Source organism: Piliocolobus tephrosceles, chromosome 7 (assembly GCF_002776525.5).
Source record: "Piliocolobus tephrosceles isolate RC106 chromosome 7, ASM277652v3, whole genome shotgun sequence".
Lineage (NCBI taxonomy): Eukaryota > Metazoa > Chordata > Mammalia > Primates > Cercopithecidae > Piliocolobus > Piliocolobus tephrosceles.
Window position 1 is genome coordinate 23,277,377 of NC_045440.1, and position 18,570 is coordinate 23,295,946.

Here is an 18,570-nt window from a genome sequence, read left to right on the forward strand (position 1 = left end):
CCATCATTTTCGCTCCTGTGCTATCTAAATACTGGAACTCCACACATCTGTAGTGATGCTATGAATAATGACAAAAATTGCCTTAAAAGCATAGGACGCCTGGGGACTAAAGAAGAGTAGGAGGTGTAAGTGACTATGGAAGAAGAATCTGTGATTGTTTCTGTCTCCAGGTGATATATCACATGGACTTCGCTCATCTAGAAAATGTGGGTCTTCTGCTGGGGCAGACATTTCAGTAAATCACAAAGGCACCATCAGAAGACACAAGCAAGTTATTTAGACAAAGGGCTTATTTATCTTTATCAAAACTGGTTACGGTGCTTTCTCTTCTGACACTCTAAGCAGGTTCTTTGACACTGTGATTTTGCAAACCTAGGGAACAATGAAAATGACAAATGGGATGCACCAAAACAGAAGTTGGGGGTGTGAGGGGAAACCCTTTCCATTTCACATCACAACTGTATACACTTCATCTTCTCTCGCACCTAACTCTTCCTCTTTTCTCTACAAGGAAATTAATTTTTCGGCAGAGTGCTACAGAAATTTTTCCCATGGAGATTATTAGAAATCTGCCACTGGGGGCAGTGGCTCACGCCTGTAATTCCAGCACTTTGGGAGGCCAAGGCAGGCAGATCATGAGGTCAGGAGATTGAGACCATCCTGGTTAACACGGTGAAACCCCGTCTCTATTAAAAGTACAAAAAAGTTAGCCAGACGTGGTGGCGGGCACCTGTATTCCCAGCTGCTGGGGAGGCTGAGGCAGGAGAATGGTGTGAACCCAGGAGGCGGAGCTTGCAGTGAGCCGAGATCGCGCCACTGCACTCTAGCCTGGGCAACAGAGTGAGACTCCATCTCAGAAAAAAAAAAAAAAAGAAAAGAAATCTGTCATGCATTGGGCAAAAACTGACCACCTGGATGCCTGCAACTATTAAATAAGCAGCATTTAATTTCACACTGTTATAATGTTTGCTCATTGCTACATGTGCTCTTTTAATTAGTCTTAAAGGATCATGTTTCTTGCAGCTATAAAGTCATATCTATAGCAACATTCCATAACAGTAGGTGTTCAGCACTTTTTGATTAAGTCTCATATTGGTAAAACTGTACATGGAAAGGGGAGCCCTATGTAGCACATCTGTGCAAAACCAACAAACAAGAAAATCCCATAAAGGCAGGGCAAGAACTCCAGTCTGTAGTCTATTTAATAGCAGGGACTTTGTCTTCTGTCATCACCACAGAATCTAGCACAAAGCTGGGCATACAGTAGGTTTCCAATAAATGTTTGCTGAATTGAACCTCCTTCTGCCACAGGTGGCATGGAGACAGAAATGACAATTCAGGTTTGTCACACCTCCTGGATATTCTGTATTTCTTTTGAAAATTGGTCTGAGAAAAAGAATTCATTTGCTGCAAAAGACGGTATGTCAAAGTTTCCACTTTGAACTCTAAAGAAAAAAAAACTATCAAATAATGTAAATAAATTATCCTGATAAGCATAATAATGGCTTCAGGAAGGTAAATCACAGCTAATGTGTTCATTGTTGACAAGGAAGATGGCAATAAGAAAGCAGCGTAATAGTAAACACAAAATAAAAACACGCCAACAGCATCTTAACCAGCAAACCACAGCTGTTCTGAGTGCATTCAGCGCCCAGGGCTGTCACGTCCTCGTGTGTTTCTCATTCCTCCTGATTCACATGCCCAGTGATGAGTTAAGATATAAATTCAGTGGTTATAACAAAGGCTCCACAACTTAAAAATGGCTTAGACCAGATTAAGGTACATTTTCCTTTTATCTAAAACACTATGTAAGCACTTCAGGGTAGATATGGTGGCTCTATAATCTTGAGGGTCCCATTCTATTTCCATCATATTTCTCTGCCATTCACAGCTTCAGGTTTCATCTCCTATCCCAGTATGGCTGCTTTGGCTCCTACCATCACATCTGCATACCAGCCAACAGAAATAGGAGAGGTGAAGCTTAAAATATGTTGTAACATGGAGATTTTTCATATTGGTTCCTCCAGAATTCAATGTTTTTGCCTCCTACAAAGGAGGCTTGAAAGGAAGACTTTTCTGTGCATTGTTAAAATTTGGGAGTGGTATTCTCAAAAGAAGAAGATGAGAATGGATTCTGAGGAACAATCAGCAGTCTTTGCCATACTATGCCTACTGTTCAGTAATCTCCCAAGTTTTTCTGGTGACATAGAGCAGTCATTCCCAAGTTTGTTTATGAGATAAAATACCCAGGAATCATTAGCTAAACATGAATATGAGATGCTCAATATCAATGTTTAAAACAAACGAAAAGCCTTCTATGGAACAATAGCCCCACAAGATAGAGTGAAGAAAAACTATGGTGCTGAGGTCAAATATGTTTGGAAAATGTAGCTCCATTTTTTCCTGGAGATATGTAAGGTACAATCTCATTTCATAGACTCTGAGGAAACAGTTTAATTTTGTTTAAACCAGTATTCCCCAAATTTATTGGACTGAAGAGTTTTTTATATAAGCCCTGAATCCCACAGAATTAGTACACTACAAAATACGCACTGGAAAACAGATTTCATTTCATCCTCCAAAGTGGGAAATGTAATTGCTAACTATTGTAACCGCCCAATGGGTTCACCTTGTCCACTGCCTAGACAGAGCTGATTTATCAAGACAGAAGAAGGGGGAATTGCAGTGGAGAAAGAGTAATTCATGCAGAGCTGGCTGTGAGGGAGACTGGAGTTTTATTGTTACTGAAATTGGGGATTGGAGGATTTGTTTGTTTGTTTGTTTTGTTTTTGTTTTTTTGAGATGGAGTCTCGTTCTGTCTCCCAGCCTGGAGGGGGATCAGAGTTTTTAAAGATTAATTTGGTGGGTAGGGGCTTGGGAAGTGGGGAGTGCTGATTAGTTGGGTTGGAGATGGAATCATAGGGGGTTGAAGTGAGGTTTTCTTGCTGTCTTCCGTACCTGGGTGGGATGGCAGAACTGATTCAGTCAGATTACCTGTCTGGGTGGTGGTGATCCATCCAGTGCAGGGTGTGCAAACTATCCCAAGCACTGATCTTAGGTTTTGCAGTAGTGATGCTATCCCCAGGAGCAATTTGGGGAGGTTCAGACTCTTGGAGCCAAAGGCTGTCTGACACCTAAACCACAATTTCTAATCTTGTAGTTAATTTGTTAGTCCTGCAAAGACAGACTGGTTCCCAGGCAAGAAGGGAGTCTTTTCCAGTAAGAGCTGTTATCAATTTAGCTTCGGAGCCAAACCATGAACTGAATTCCTTCCCAAAGTAAGTTCAGCCTATGCCCAGAAATGAACAAGGACAGCTTAAAGGTTAAGAGCAAGATGGAGTCGGTTTGGTCTGATCTCTGTCACTGTCATAATTCCCTCAGTTATAATTTTGCAAAGGCAGTTTCACTGTAAGAAGAAGAAAATCACAACTGTAAGCTCTAGTGTTCCAAAATAAAACAAGCCCTTGGACTAAGAATAATCAGGTGTTTCTGACTCTGTTGTTTTATATGTGTGTGTGTGTGTTACTTTTTCACTCATTTTATCCCACAAGGGTAGCAGGTAAAAAACGTTTGAGTAACAGTGTAAGAGACTGACTTGCAAAAACTCTTGTTGATTAAATTCTACCAGGAATTGGGAAATTTCCTCATTAATGAGTGAATAAAACACCTGAGCCCATGTCACAAAATAGTTCATAGGGGAGTAGCTTGAAAATCCATAGGCTTTTAAGGCACAATTTCTGCTTTCAAACGCATGTAACCTATTTTGGAAGCCATGACTCACCCACAAGATCAGGCACGTTTGAGGATTCTTTTCCCCCCAAGTGGGGGTTCTTCACGCTTATACTGCTTTCCAATTATTATTAACTCTTGCCTCTCAAAATGTTTAAATAAATAACAGCCATTTTGCTGACTCGTTAGATAGGGACAGCAACTTCACATAGTAATACACAGGCTGTCCCACATGACCCCCACTAAGAACTGTAAAGTGTCTGCATGCCTCATGTACTAAGACATGGTCTCCTTTTTCCCCTCAATATACCAGCAGTAGCAATAGTTTCAAAATTTGATCACACAGACCCTGGATCACCCATAGTTTTGAAGATCTATTGGCAAATATTCCCATTAAATGGTTCTTTCCCTATAAATGGTTAATTTAAGTGAAGATTTCCTGATTGCAGAAAACAATCTGGAAGGTAACTAGGTTACTATGAGGTAGATAACCTGAGTCTCAGCCCATTTGTTTCCTCCTTTTGCCTTTTGTCTTTGAGTGATCTCATACATAACTGTGGCCTCACTATTTGTCTACACGATGATGTCAAGTCTATTTCTAACTCAAACTTCCCTCCCCTAAACACCAGTTTTCAATTTAGACGTCAAACAAAACTAGTACCACAGCATACCTAGTTCTCCTAACCACAAACTTGAATGTCATCCTATTGCGGGATCTGACCAGAAGCCTGCCATGCAACGGGGCTCTTTCTTTGCTCCCAGGTGGATCGGCAGGTCGAGAAATAATAGACACACCCAAGATAGTGAAAGCTGGGTCCAGGGGAGTCATCGCCTTCTGGTCCCACGATGCCGCCAATGCACTGGATATGCCAGCATTTATTATTAAGTTCAGTGAGGGCGGGGGTAAGTTAGTGAGGGATTTAGGGTCATTTGATTATGAGGCGAGATGGTCACATGGGCATGAAGTAATTCTTTAACATCTGTATGCAGAAGTACAGTATTCAGAGGTAAGAATTTACAATATAGTGTGTGCATCAGTAATTTCTAACAGAGCCTTAAAACAGAAACACAGTCTTTCCATAACCTATGATTAGCAAGATATTAATCAGCAGTAACAGTTGCAGTAAAAACTGGTTACAAACAATCCATAGAAACAGGATGTGAAGCTAGACAACCGGTTAGACCAGAAATTCTCAGAAGGGAGTATATCTTAACCCTATAGAGGCCTAGAAGAGCTGTGGCGAGATGAGGGCATTTACAGCCCTATCTTATCCATATGAACAGGCGCTCTTCATGCATCCATTTATAGGCTCTCCACAAGGGTCACATTCTACTCCCAGAGTTATGAACATCTGCTTTTCTGGGATAGGAATCTGGGTGATGTGAAACCTCCCTGACTGCACGTCCATTCATAGGCTCTCTGCAGGGAGAAGTACATCACGTGCTGTTGGCTCATTCTGGCAGTCCAACCTGGAATTGTCTTTACACAATCCTGCATACAACTTTGTATTTACAATAATCAGGAGCATTTCATCTTTTATTCTGTAGCAATAGTTTCAGGGGGTCTCCCTACATCATCCAAGACCTTATCTTATTTTTTAACAAGTATTGTTGATTCTTCCTCCTAAAACTACCAAATACATCCTTTACCCTGAAACTTAACTTGGCCCTGCTCAAGTTCAGATACCCTTCTTCTCTTCTTTGGACTATTACAATAGCTTTTTTTTTTTTTTTTTTCCCCCCTGAGACAGAGACTCACTCTTTCATCAGGCTGGAGTACAGTGGCACGATCTTGGCTCACTACAACCTCTGCCTCCGGGTTCAAGTGATTCTCCCGCCTCAGCTCCCAAGTATCTAGGACTATAGGTGCACGTCACCACACCCAGCTAATTTTTGTATTTTTAGTAGAGACGGGGTTTCACCATGTTGGCCAGGATGGTCTTAATCTGCTGACTTCATGATTCATCCACCTCGGCCTCCCAAAGTCCTGGGATTACAGATGTGAGCCACCGCACAATCTCTCTGTCTATAACCTTCACCTTTTCCAATTTACACTCCAATCCAACTTATCCTTTCTAACACTTAATTATTAAATTCCTCCTCTACAACAACATTTATAATAGTTGTCAATCTCCTAGAGTAGTGATTCTCAAATTTAGCACTGTAATGTCTCTTTATAAGTGAAAAAGAATCCATGTGAATTGGTCTTGTTTTGCTACTACAATAAACTCCTGCAAACTTGGTGGCTAAAATGACACAAATACATGACCTTACAGTTGCAGGGGTCAGAAGTCTGATATTGTCACTGGGCTAAAATCAAGGTGTCAGCAGAACTGTATTCCTGCTGGGGAATCCAGGGAAGTGTCCCTGTCCTGGTCTTTTCTAGCTTCTAAAGGTTGCTGCATTCCTTACTCCTGGCTCTCTTTCATCTTCAAAGCCAGAAAAGGCCAGGGGAGTCTTTCTCATCCTGCGTCACTCTGACATTTCCATTGTCACGTCTCCTTCTCTGACTCTGACTCTCCTGCCTCCCTCTTTCACTTGTAAGGACCCTGTGCTGGGCGTGGTGGCTCATGCCTGTAATCTCAGCACTTCAGGAGACTGAGGCGGGTGGATCACTTGAGGTCAGGAGTTTGAGACCAGCCTGGCCAATATGACAAAACCCTATCTCTACCAAAAATACAAAGATTAACCAGGCATGGTGGTACATTCCTGTAACCTCAGCTACTTGGGAGGCTGAGGCATGAAAATTGCTTGAACCTGGGAGGCAGAGGTTGCAGTGAGCCAAGATCATGCCTCTACACTCCAGCCTGAGTGACAGAGCGAGACTCTGCCTCAAAAATTAAAATTAAAAATTAAAATTAAGGACCCTTGGGATTACATGGGAGCCATCTGGATAATGCAGGAGAATCTCCCTGATATAGTCTGAATATCTGTCCCCACCCAAATCTCATGCTGAACTGTAATCCCCAGTGCTGAAGGTACAGCCGGGTGGGGCAGGGGAGGGTGGGCAGGGAGGTGTTTGGATCACAGGGGCAGATCCCTCATAGTTTGGTACGGTCTTTGTGATAGTGACTTCTTGAGAGATATGGCCATTTAAAAGTGTGTGGTACCTTCTCCCCCAGCTACTCTCTCTGTTGCTCTTGCTTTCACCATTGAGGTACAACCTCCCACTTAGCCTTCTGCCATGTGTAGAAGCTCCCTGGGCCTCCCCAGAAACTGCCCAGAGCCAAATGATGTCAGTACCATGCTTCCTGTACAGCCTGCAGAACTATGAGCCAATTAAACCTCTTTTCTTTTTTTTTTTTTTTAAGACAGAGGCTCTGTTGCCCAGGCTGGAGTGCAGTGGCACAATCTTTGCTCACTGCAACCTTTGTCTCCCAGGTCCAAGCAATTCTTCTGCCTCAGCTTCCCAAGTAATTGGGATTACAGGTGCGTGCCACCATGCCCAGCTAATTTTTGTATTTTTAGTAGAGATAGGGTTTCACCATGTTGGCCAGACTGGTCTTGAACTCCTGACCTCAGGTGATTCATACACCTTGGCCTCCCAAAGTGCTGGGATTACAGGCGTGAGCCACCAGGCCTGTCCCTAAACCTCTTTTCTTTACAAATTACCCAGTCTCCAGCATTTCTTTACAGCAATGCAAGGACAGCCTAAGACATGCCTCATCCCAAGATCTGTAACAGAATCACAACTGCACAGTCCCTTTGGCCATGTGTATTAGTTTGCTTGTGCTGCCATAACAAAATACCATGAACTGAGTGTCTATACAACAGACATTAATTTTCTCCCAGTTCTGGAGGCTGGAAGTCCAAGATCAAGGTGTTGGCAGGATTGGATTCTCCTGATGCCTCTCTCCTTAGCTTACAGATGGCCATCTTCTCACAGTGTCCTCACAAGAACTTTTCTCTGTTCATATACACACCCCTGATTCTCTCCCTCTTTTTATAAGGACAAAAGTCCTATTGGAATAGGGCCCCACCCTAACACCTTATTTTAATTTAATTGCCTCTAAAGACCTTATCTCCAAATGCAGTTACATTCTCAGGCACTGGAATTATGGACTTCAACATATGAATTTGGGGGGAACCTGATTGCGCCATAACACGAATTTAGCCCACTTATGAGCTCCTTAACTTTGATCAAGCTGATTGCTCTATTTATGAGTTTCCTAATCTGTAAAATTTGGAAATAAGAGTACCTACCCCAAGTGCTTATTTTCAAGAGTTAACAAGATAAATCATGACTTGGAACAGTTCCAAACATGTAGCATGCTCTTGGTAAACGATACCTAATTAAGATATAAAAGTAAAAAAGTTATCTGTTCTCATTCCCTATCTTTACCTTTGGTTTAAGCTGCCCCTTGGGTGCGTTCTCTCATTGTGTTAGTGCTGAATCTCCAAAAATAAGAGTAAAAACCAATGCTAAAGAGAAAACATAAGTTCTCTCTTAGTTCTGGCTTCAGAAAATGAAAAGTAACATAAAGAATATGAAGAAATAAGAATGACCTTTGAGATACAGGACTGCTTGGGAATGTGGTAGTGGTTTCGTGAATGTGTTCCTCTATCAAAACTCATCAAATGGCACTGCTGAGATCTGAATGTTTTATGTCTTCCCAAAATTCATGAGTTGAAACCCTAACTCTCAATGTGAAGGAGACGGGGGCTTTGGGAGGTAATTAGGTCAAGAGGGTGGAGCCTACATGAATGGGACTAGTGCTGCTATAAGAAGAGACATAAGAGAAACCCTCACCCCTTTTACCACGTGAAGACACAGAGAAGACACAAACTGAGCCAGGAGTGTGCCCTCACCAGACACCCAATCCATCAGCACCTTGATCTTGGACTGTCCAACCTCCAGAACTGTGAAAAATGAGTTTTTGTTGTTCATACGCTACCCTGTCTATCATATTTACTTATAGCAGCCTGAATGGACTAAGACATGCCCTCAAACTAGGTCCAATTCATTAGGGGGAAAGTATTTACCTATAAAAAACATTAACAGCTATATATTTGTATCAATAATTTAAATTATTTAGATGTTTAAAGGCAATTATTTTCAGCTTAGAAAAAAAAAATTCTAGAACTGCTGGGAGGGGTGATTTACACCTGTAATCCCAGAACTTTGGGAGGCCAAGGTAGGCCAGGAGTTCAAGACCAGCCTGGGCCACAGAGCAAAACCCCGTATCTACAAAAAATACGAAAATTAGCCAGGCATGGTAGTGCGCACCTGTGGCCCCAGCTACTTGGGAGGCTGAGGTGGGAACGTCAATTGAGCCCAGGAGGTTGAGGTTGTAGTGAGCTATGATTGTTGTGCCACTGCACTCCAGCCTGGGTGACAGAGGGAGGCCTTGTCTCAAAATAATAATAACAATAATAATAATAATTCTAGCACCCTCAAGTGGGGCAGGAGGGAAGAATGCTACTGTGTGCGTACCCATTAGGACTCTTTCAGTTGCAAGCAACTGAAACCCCAGTCCCAGCTGGCTTGAGCCATAGGGATTTTATCGGCTCAAGTAAATAAGCAGTGGCTTTAGGTGCAGCTGGTTATGGACTCAGCTGATGTAAGCAAGATCTGGTTTCTCTCTCCCCATCTTGGCTTCTTCAGCATTACCTGACAGTTGCCAATTCAGCAAGAGCCAATTTCACTGCAGTTGCCTCAGGGAGCCAGGAAGCACACAGATGAACTTTCCTTATGGTGCTAATTTGAACACAAATTAGAAACAAGTAAATTCAAATTAAATCATTAAAAGAAATAAAGAAATCTGGAAAAGTGTTACAGGCTAAACTGTGTCCCCTCAAAATTTATTTGTGGAAGTTCTGCTACTCAACATCTCAGAATGTGACTGTATTTGGGGATAGGGCCTTTTTTAAAAAAGTAATTAAGGTAAAATAGGACAGGTGTGGTGGCTCACGCCTGTAATCCCAACACTTTGGGAAGCCGAGGCGGGTGGATCACCTGAGGTCAGGAGTTCAAGACAAGCCTGGCCAATGTTGTGAAACCCCATCTATACTAAAAATGCAAAAATTAGCTGGGCATGATGGCGGGTGCCTGTAATCCCAACTACTCAGGAGGCTGAGGCAGAAGGATCGCTTGAACCCGGGAGGCAGAGGTTACAGTGAGCCAAGATCACACCATTACACTACAGCCTGGAAACCAAGAGCAAAACTCTGTCTCAAAAAAAAAAAAAAAAAAAAAAAAAGGAATGTAAATAAAGCCTTTAGGGGTGAGTCCTAATTCAATATGACTGGTGTCCTTATAAGAAGAGATCAGAACACAGGCACAGAGGGAAGACCGTGTGAAGACACTGGAAGAAGATGGTCATCCATTAACCAAGGAGAGTGGCCTCAGGAGAAACCAACCCTGCCAACACCTTGATCTTGGATTTCCAGTCTCCAGAACTGTGAAGAGATAAATGTCTGTTGTTGAAGTTGCACTTTGTTATGGCAGCCATAGCTGACTAATACATTTGGCCCATGTATCTTCACTGTCCAATTCACCTCCACATAGCAAGATGGCTGCTAAAGGCCAGACATGATGGCTTATGCCTGTAATACCCGCACTTTGGGAGGCAGAGCAGGGAGAATTGTTTGAGCCCAGGAATTCGAGAGCAGCCTGGGAAACACAGTGAGATCCCACCTGTACCGAGAAAAAAAAAGATGGCTGCCAAGACCCTGGGCTACATTCTTCCCGGTTCACAATCCAACACCAGCTGGGATTCTGAGTGTCATTCTGATTGGAGAAGAAAGATAATGTGTATCATGAAATAGTACTTCACATGTATATGAAAATTCTTTTTGTATTTGGTTTGTACTTGCACCTGGGTGACCTCCCCTATTCTCTAAGGCAGAGTTAAGTGTCCACATTTTGACTTCCAAAAGAGACTCTTGAAATCTGTAAACCATAGCTGTAAAAATTGAAACATTTGTTTTGCATGAGCCAGGCATTGTAGGAGGAAAGAGGAACGCTTTTTTCCCTCAAAAAGGCAAAGCTTGAAAGGAGCAGGGCATGACGTTCATTCACTAAATTAGATGGAAAATAAAAGTTCATAAAGAGGCCTCCTTTCTCTGCAGAAGATGAAGGTTTTTCTGGCTGAAAGGGCAAGAAGACAGAGGAGGAAGAGGAGAGAGGAGACTGGAGGCTCCTCAACCTAGAGCACCATGTGGAGGAGTGCAGAGTCAATGTCAAGGAGAGCCAAATGCAGGCAGGCAACACCCTCAATCCACAATGCTGAGTCTCAGGGGAGCTGTTGCAGAGGCCAGAGCCAGTCCAGGCAGGGCAGTGTGCCACCCACCTGTGCTGAGCAGCAAGGCATTGCTAAACTACTTATGCCAGGCTGGGAAACATCCAGTCAACAACAGCCCACCCAGGACCTATCAAGATTGTGATGGGCTGATCAAACTTTACTTTCAGTACACTGCCCATGTCAGGACAATTCTAATCCTTCCCCCACCCCAAAATAAAGAGTGATTCCTTGAATATTGAATACTCAGAGAACGTAGAGATGTTGGGGAAAGGAAAGTTCTAGGACCTGTACTTGTATGCCTGTGTGGGACTAAGTAGAGCTACATATTTCTGCCCCATCGCCCTCCTACAGCAAGCTGACAACCAACCCCTTTATACATGTACACTTCTGGTCCAGGAATTAGGGCAATACCCCAACTGACTTAGGCTTGGTCCTGTGCTCCACCACCACTTCCTCTGAGTCAGAAGCAGATCCCCCAAGTGCATAGAACAAAGACGAGAGAAGCATCAAATGCAGAAAAGTCAGGTACCAAAATAAGGTTTGGCTGATTTGCTACTTTAGCAGCAATGTTTTTCACTAGACCCAATCATATCTTCTTGTCATACTTAAGATTTTCTCAGAAAAGAGAACAGGTTTTTTTTCTCTCCCAAACTCATATATTCTATTGACCCAGAGGCTCTTGACCTTCCTGGAATCTTTGACGAATAGTTATAGTTAATGCACAATAACTGTAGACCACAAGTAAGAGACATCCAGTAATTGGATGACAAGGCCAGAGAAGGTCAGTGTCATAGGAGTAAATAGTAATTCAAACAAAGAAAAGAAACGAGCAATTTATGTAAATATTTCTAGTGTGTCGACCCCTTTAAATGATATTCTGCAAATGTGGTTAGGGAGAACAGTGTGTCTCCCATAGATCTTCCAAATTCCAAGGGTGCCTCCCAGAATCTCATCAAGAAGACAACAATAAGATATATTATAAGTAGTGATCAGAAGAGAGCATGAGGGGAGCCCCTGGGGTGCTGGGTGAGGTTCTGTTTCTTGATCTGGATGTCACCTATCAGAGGTATTGAGTTTATGAAAATCATCGAGCTATATGCTTATGATCTGTGTTCTTTTCAGTATGTGTTTATATTTCAATTAAAAAAAAAATTAGGCCAGTTTCGGTGGCTCATACCTGTAATCCCAGCACTTTGGGAGGCCAAGACAGGAGGATCACTTGAGGCCAGGAGTTGGAGACTAGCCTGGGCAACACAGTGAGACCCCATCTCTACAAAACATACAAAAAGTAGCCTGGTCTGGTGGTGCGTGCCTGTAGTCCCAACCACTTGGGAGGTTGCGGTAGAAAGATCACTTGAGCCTGGGAGGTGGAGGCTGCAGTGAGCTATGATCATGCCACAACACTTTAGCCTGGGCAACAGAGCAAGAACCTGTCTCAAAAAATATATGTGTATATATAAAGAGAGAAGAGGAAGAGAAAGAGATGAAAATAAAGAGAGAGAGATACCCTTGTAAATTATGATTGGATATCTAAGAATTTTGAAGCAGCCCCCAACAATAGAAGTCATTTGCCATTGCTAGGGAATATGGACACACAACAGTTTGGTGGTAGGACAGTTTTGGGGTTTATCCAGGTCTTTGTATGGGAAAAACAAACTGACTGAGTGGTCTGGCTAAAGAGTATTCTGTTACAAGCAAAGAGGATTCTCACAGTTCCTTTAAGAGCCTGGTGCTCAACCAGCTTCTTCTGATTGGGTGCCATGTTCCCCTGCTGGCTTGGGGTCCTGTTTCTCAGGCACTTTGACACTAGCGAGGGGTTTCACCCAGGGCTGGGTGTAAGGCCTCTGACCCTTGGCAGCACAAGTGCACTGTTCCTCACCTGAAATCATTGGGACCAAGTGTGCTTTAAAATGCATTTATTTTTGAATTCTATCTATTGTGTAGAAATAATACACATATCAATTTTGTGTGTACATATATACATATGTATAGTGTATTAATTATGTCCCAACTCCAGCAGAAATGAAATGAAACACATATTTTTGGAGTGCAGTTCATAAATATTCACATGAAGGAAGTTGAAAAGGAAACTTTAAATACCTCATATCACTTCAGGAAAGTTTTCATCCATAATAAGTATAAAAATGGTTTTTTAAAGATACGGTGATTACAATTTGCAAAAAAAGATTCTAGACCCATATGTACTTACCATTTTAACTCAGTAAATTAATGTCCTGGGTTTATAATTTTTGCATAACTGCTATTAGTGTGACTTCATGTCCTAGAGTCTAATACTCATCCACTATTACCCCAGGTAAATTGATAAAATAAAATAGCTAGAGTTGGTAAAGCCAAGTAAATTGCTGGACAGTTTGCCCCTCTCTAGCGAGTGGCTGGCCATTCTGGGCAGGAGAGATAATGCAGGCCTGCCAGTAGTCTCTCTCCAGCTTCCCACTAGTCATCATTAATTTTTGGATATTGTGCCCTGTCTATGACTTTCTCTTTCACCCCTTTCTGGAAAAATCTTGTAAGAGACCTCAATGGTCGAGTAAATCATTGCTGAAGAAAAAGTCATTCAATTCAATACATTTAACAAATATTTGAATCTATGCATTAGTACTGTGCCATTTTACCCTATATAATTTTGATCCTTAAGTTGTGATAATGTACCCTAACAGAGAGTCAATCTCAATTTTTCTAAAACTTGGTGGCTAGCATCAGGATTTGGCTGCAAGTCTAAAACTGGGAGTTTTCTGCCTTTTTGTTTGGGGAGAGTTAGGAACCTCATTTGGAGGGTCTCTTGAGAAAGAAAAAACAAAGGGGATGGGGAAGGAAGGGGCAGGGGAGGGGCAGGGGAAGGGAAGGGGAGGGTACGGGCAGGGAAGGGGCAGGGGAGGGGAAAGGGAAGGGAAGGGAGAAGGGAAGGGAGAAGGGAAGGGGGAGGGGAAAGGGAAAGGAGAAAATCCCAGTTCCTGCTCAAGAATGGAGACTTTGGGAAAATGTAGAGCTCAGCTGCTCCGTTTTCACTGTGCATCTCTGCAGGGCAGGACAGGGAAGGGAGAGAATCCCAGTTCCTGCTCAACAATGGAGACTTTGGGGAAACACGGAGCTCAACTGCTCTGTTTTCACTGTACAACTCTGCAGATTATCAGGCTGTCTGGAAGGCAGCCATGAAATGGGAAGAGGTTGTCTCCCTCTCTTTAGGCTGCAGAAGGAAAAAGAACCTGAAGAGGAGGACGTGGTCAAGGCAATCCTATTGTGGAGGGTGGGCTGGCCACAGCAACATGTCACCCAGCCAGGAGCTAAAATAGAGAGGTGGCCAGCAGAGGGATGGCCTAAGAACTGTCAGCAAAGGCGTCCATTTTTAGGTTGTTTTATGGTTTGGTTTGGTTTTAGTCTTTTTGGGTTAGTAATTCCCTTTAGCTATCTATTTGCCATGCTTTGTTAAACATTTTGGAGGAGAGTGCTGGCTTGCAAAGAAAATGAATACAAACCAAAGAAGAAAATGCTGAGACCATGTATGAGAAGAAAGAGGTCAGATAGCTGCAGTGCAGCCCATCCCATTTATTGACTGGAGCAGGCAGCCAACAGTTTGTAGAGAGTATTAAAAAAAAGGATAGACTTCTGTAAAAAAAAAAAATAAATAAATATCAATGGATAATGACTTGGCACTTGCAACAGTGCAGGTGACAGTCCGTCAACGAAAAGGGTAGTGGAGTCACAGAACAAGAGGCACAGCTTCTGCCTGGGACATACAGGATGCGACAGTGTGAGACCCACAGAATAACCAGACTGTACCTCCCCAAGATCAATTTCAAATCTTGCCTTCACCTAGAAGCTCTGTGACTTGGAAGTGTCCTTGAAAATTCCGAGTCTGTTTCCTCATCTAATAAATAAATTTACTTATTCCTACTTCATTGGACATGTATAAGATAAAAGACTGCTTACATAAAGTTTTTAGCAGATATTCAATAAATAGTAATTATCATTATTGTTTATACACTAATTAAGGTTTATTAGCGATTGAAAGTTGATAAATCCTTGAGCGTTTATTATGTATAAAGCTGTTCATAAGTAATGCCATTCTCATTACAGAATGGACTCAGTATTTAGAAATAACTGTGTTGTAATGATGAAGCCTCAGAAAAAAGAACATTTCAAAACCTATCAGAGTCTGAAAAAATGTAAAGATCTGATGTGCCAAAAGTGTTGGTGCCTGTGTAACTACATAATGACTCCCAAACGCTGGTTTTGGCAATGAAACGAGGAACAATTCAGCAACATGACCCAGCATTTCTATCCCCAGACACATATCTTCTAGGAACTCTCATCCAGGCAACGAGGAGACATGTGTGAGAATCCTCACCACAGCATTTCTAATCAAAAATAAAACAGGCTGGTCATGATGGCTCACGTCTGTAATCCTAACACTTTGGGAGGCCAAGACAGGCAGATTGCCTGAACCCAGATTGAGACCAGCCTGGGAAACATGGTGAGACTCTGTCTCTACAAAAAAAAAACAACAAAAATTAGCCAGGTGTGGTAGCACACACCTGTAGTCCCACCTACTCAGGAGGCTGAGGCAGGAAAATAGCGTGAGCTTGGGAGGTAAGGCTGCAGTGAGCCATGATTGCGCCACTGCACTGCAACCTGGATGACAGAGCAAGACCCCCTCTCTAAAATAAATAAATAACAAAACAAACATCTAAGATAACCTAATGTCCATGAATGGAAGAATGAATAAGTAAATTCAGTTGGAGACAAACAGAATATGATTTAGAAGTTGAAATAAGTAAACCACAAGAAAAGCATGTTGCAGGAGGCTATGTACAGCAAAATACGATTCCTAAAAAAACTTACAAATATTTAAAGCAATAATGCATTGTTTAGAAAAATATAATATTTAGTTAAAGTAGGAAAGCATATGTGACCATTATAAATATTGAGGTCAGGAGGGGAATTTGACCAGTGAGGGCCACAGAGGAACCTTTAAGTGTATCTGTGAAATACTTTTCTATTAAAAGAAAAGCAATCTGGCGAACATAGCAAAAAACAAATTAAGGAAAAAAAGATGGGACTTGGTATCAAGTATATTGTTATTCATTATATTATTCTCTTTAATTTTCTGAGTGTTGAAAATAGTTCACACCTAATAGAATCAGGATTTCAAGATTCCTATAGAACAATGGCGACAACTGAAATCCAAATTCCTTCACACCCTGTTCAAAAACCATGCAGATGAATTAGTATGAAAGAGATAAAACCAACTATCACCAAAGTCTGCAGCAAAACCAGGAGACAAAGAACATTGAAAATCTCATGCATGCAGGAAAACTAATATCCAACATCAGTAAGACAGCTGGTGTTGTCAGAATGAAGAGTCAGGTTGGGAGTGCGTGGAAAGAGGGGAAGGCAATTGATATGATAGTCAATCTGAGAAAGCCAAGGAAATCAATGCCAAGGCTAGTGTAAACAAGAGAACTCGATAAGACAGCAGGCTATGAGCTAAACACTGAAAAATCAGTAGCTTTCATATTTACAATTAATAACCAGTTAGAAGGTATGAAGGAAAAGAAAACATCATTTTTGGTACCAATAAAATAAAAATAAATTTCTTAGGAATAAACTGAACAAAAAGATTTGCAAAAGCCGTACAAGGGAAACTTTCAAAGCCTGCCTGAAAGATATAAAAGTTGACTTGGACAAAGAAAAGGACATTCTTTGTTCTCAGATAGGATAGCAACATCTGAAAGATGTAAGCGATTCACTAGTTAACATGTAAGTTTAAAGTGATCCCAATAAAAATAATAATTTCTTTTTCTAGAGATGGACAAGTTTTATTTAGAGTCTGTAGGAAAAAAGCACACACACACGCACACACACACACACACATGCACACAATTCACAGAAGAAAACCAGGAACCAGTTGAAAAAGAAGAGGAAAGAGGAGAATTGGCCCTACAAAATAGTGGAACACAGTGTGAAACTTCTATAATTCAAACTGCAATGGCACCGAAGACAACAATCCAACAGAATAGAATAGAAAATGCAGGAATAGTCCCGAGTATACATAAACATTTAGTATGATGATGATAGCATTTCAAATCACTGAAAAGAAGACAGACTTTTTGCTAAATGATGTTGGAACAACAGGAGAGCCATTTTAATAAAAGGCTAAAGGAGACTATATTTCATGTCATTAAAAAGTACAGCGAAAGAAAAAGGTGCAGGAACCATGAAAAATATGAGCAAGTTCCTGGATGTAGGATACAAGGAAAGCTGTTCTACCTATGACTCAAAATCTGGAAGCCATTAAGAGAAAATTAATAAATTTGACCATGTAATAACAAAGTCTAATTTTTAACATGGCAGGATCCCATAACAACAACAACAAAAAGAATGGCAAGCTAGGATAAAATATTTGCAACCAGCCAGGTACGGTGGCTCACGCCTGTAATTCCCGCACTTTGGGAGACCGAGGTGGGCGGATCATGAGGTCAGGGGTTCGAGACCAGCCTGGCCAACATAGTGAAACCCTGTCTCTACTAAAAATAGAAAAAATTAGCCAGGCATGGTGGCGAATGCCTGTAATTCCAGCTACTTGGGTGGCTGAGGCAGGAGAATCACTTGAACTGGGGAGGCAGAGGTTGCAGTGAGCCAAGATCATACCATTGCACTCCAGCCTGGGTGACAAGAATGAAACTCCATTTTGAAAAAATATATATATTTGCAATCTACATAAAGAGATCTTAAAAAAATAAAAAGGATAATAAAAAAACTTGAGAGAAAGATGAATAGAAGACAAGAACCAACATATCACAGAAAAAGACTCACAAATGGTCCTCGGGCATGTGAATAGAGGCTCAACTTCATTTGTACTAAGAGTAATGAAAATTAAAATCTCACAAAGGTACAATTTTACATATGTCAGACTGACAAACTTTCAGAAGCTTGACAACACACTTTGTTGGTGAGAAAATGGGGAAACAGGCACTCTCAAGCCTTGCTGGTAACACTACACAATGGTATGCCCATGATATGGAAGGGAATTTGGTATGCACATGATATGGAAGGGAATTTGGGAATAGATAACAAGACTACCTGTGCACTTCCTCTTTGACTCAGCAATCCAACTTTTAGAAATTCACCCTGAAAATACACCTCCAGAAATTCTAAACAACTTATACACTACTCACCCTACAGTATTTGTAATTTACTAGGTTTCTAATTTATAATTAGAAACCACCAAATTCCCAAACAGGAGACAGGTTTACTAAACCATGGTACAATCATACAATAGAGAAATCTATATAAAAACAAAAGAATGACTCTTTTTGAACTGATATGGAGTCACTCAGAGTAGCAGTCAAAATCTCTAAAGTAGCAAATAAAAGCCCCCTACTCATTGCCCCCACCACATCACATCCCTGACCTTATCTCTTATTTCTTTTTTTTTTTTTTTTTTGTTTTGGAGATGGAGTTTCACTCTTGTTGCCCAGGCTGGAGTGCAATGGCGCAATCTAGGCTCACTGCAACCTCCGCCTCCCGGGTTCAAGCGATTCTCCTGCCTTAGCCTCTGGAGTAACTGGGATTACAG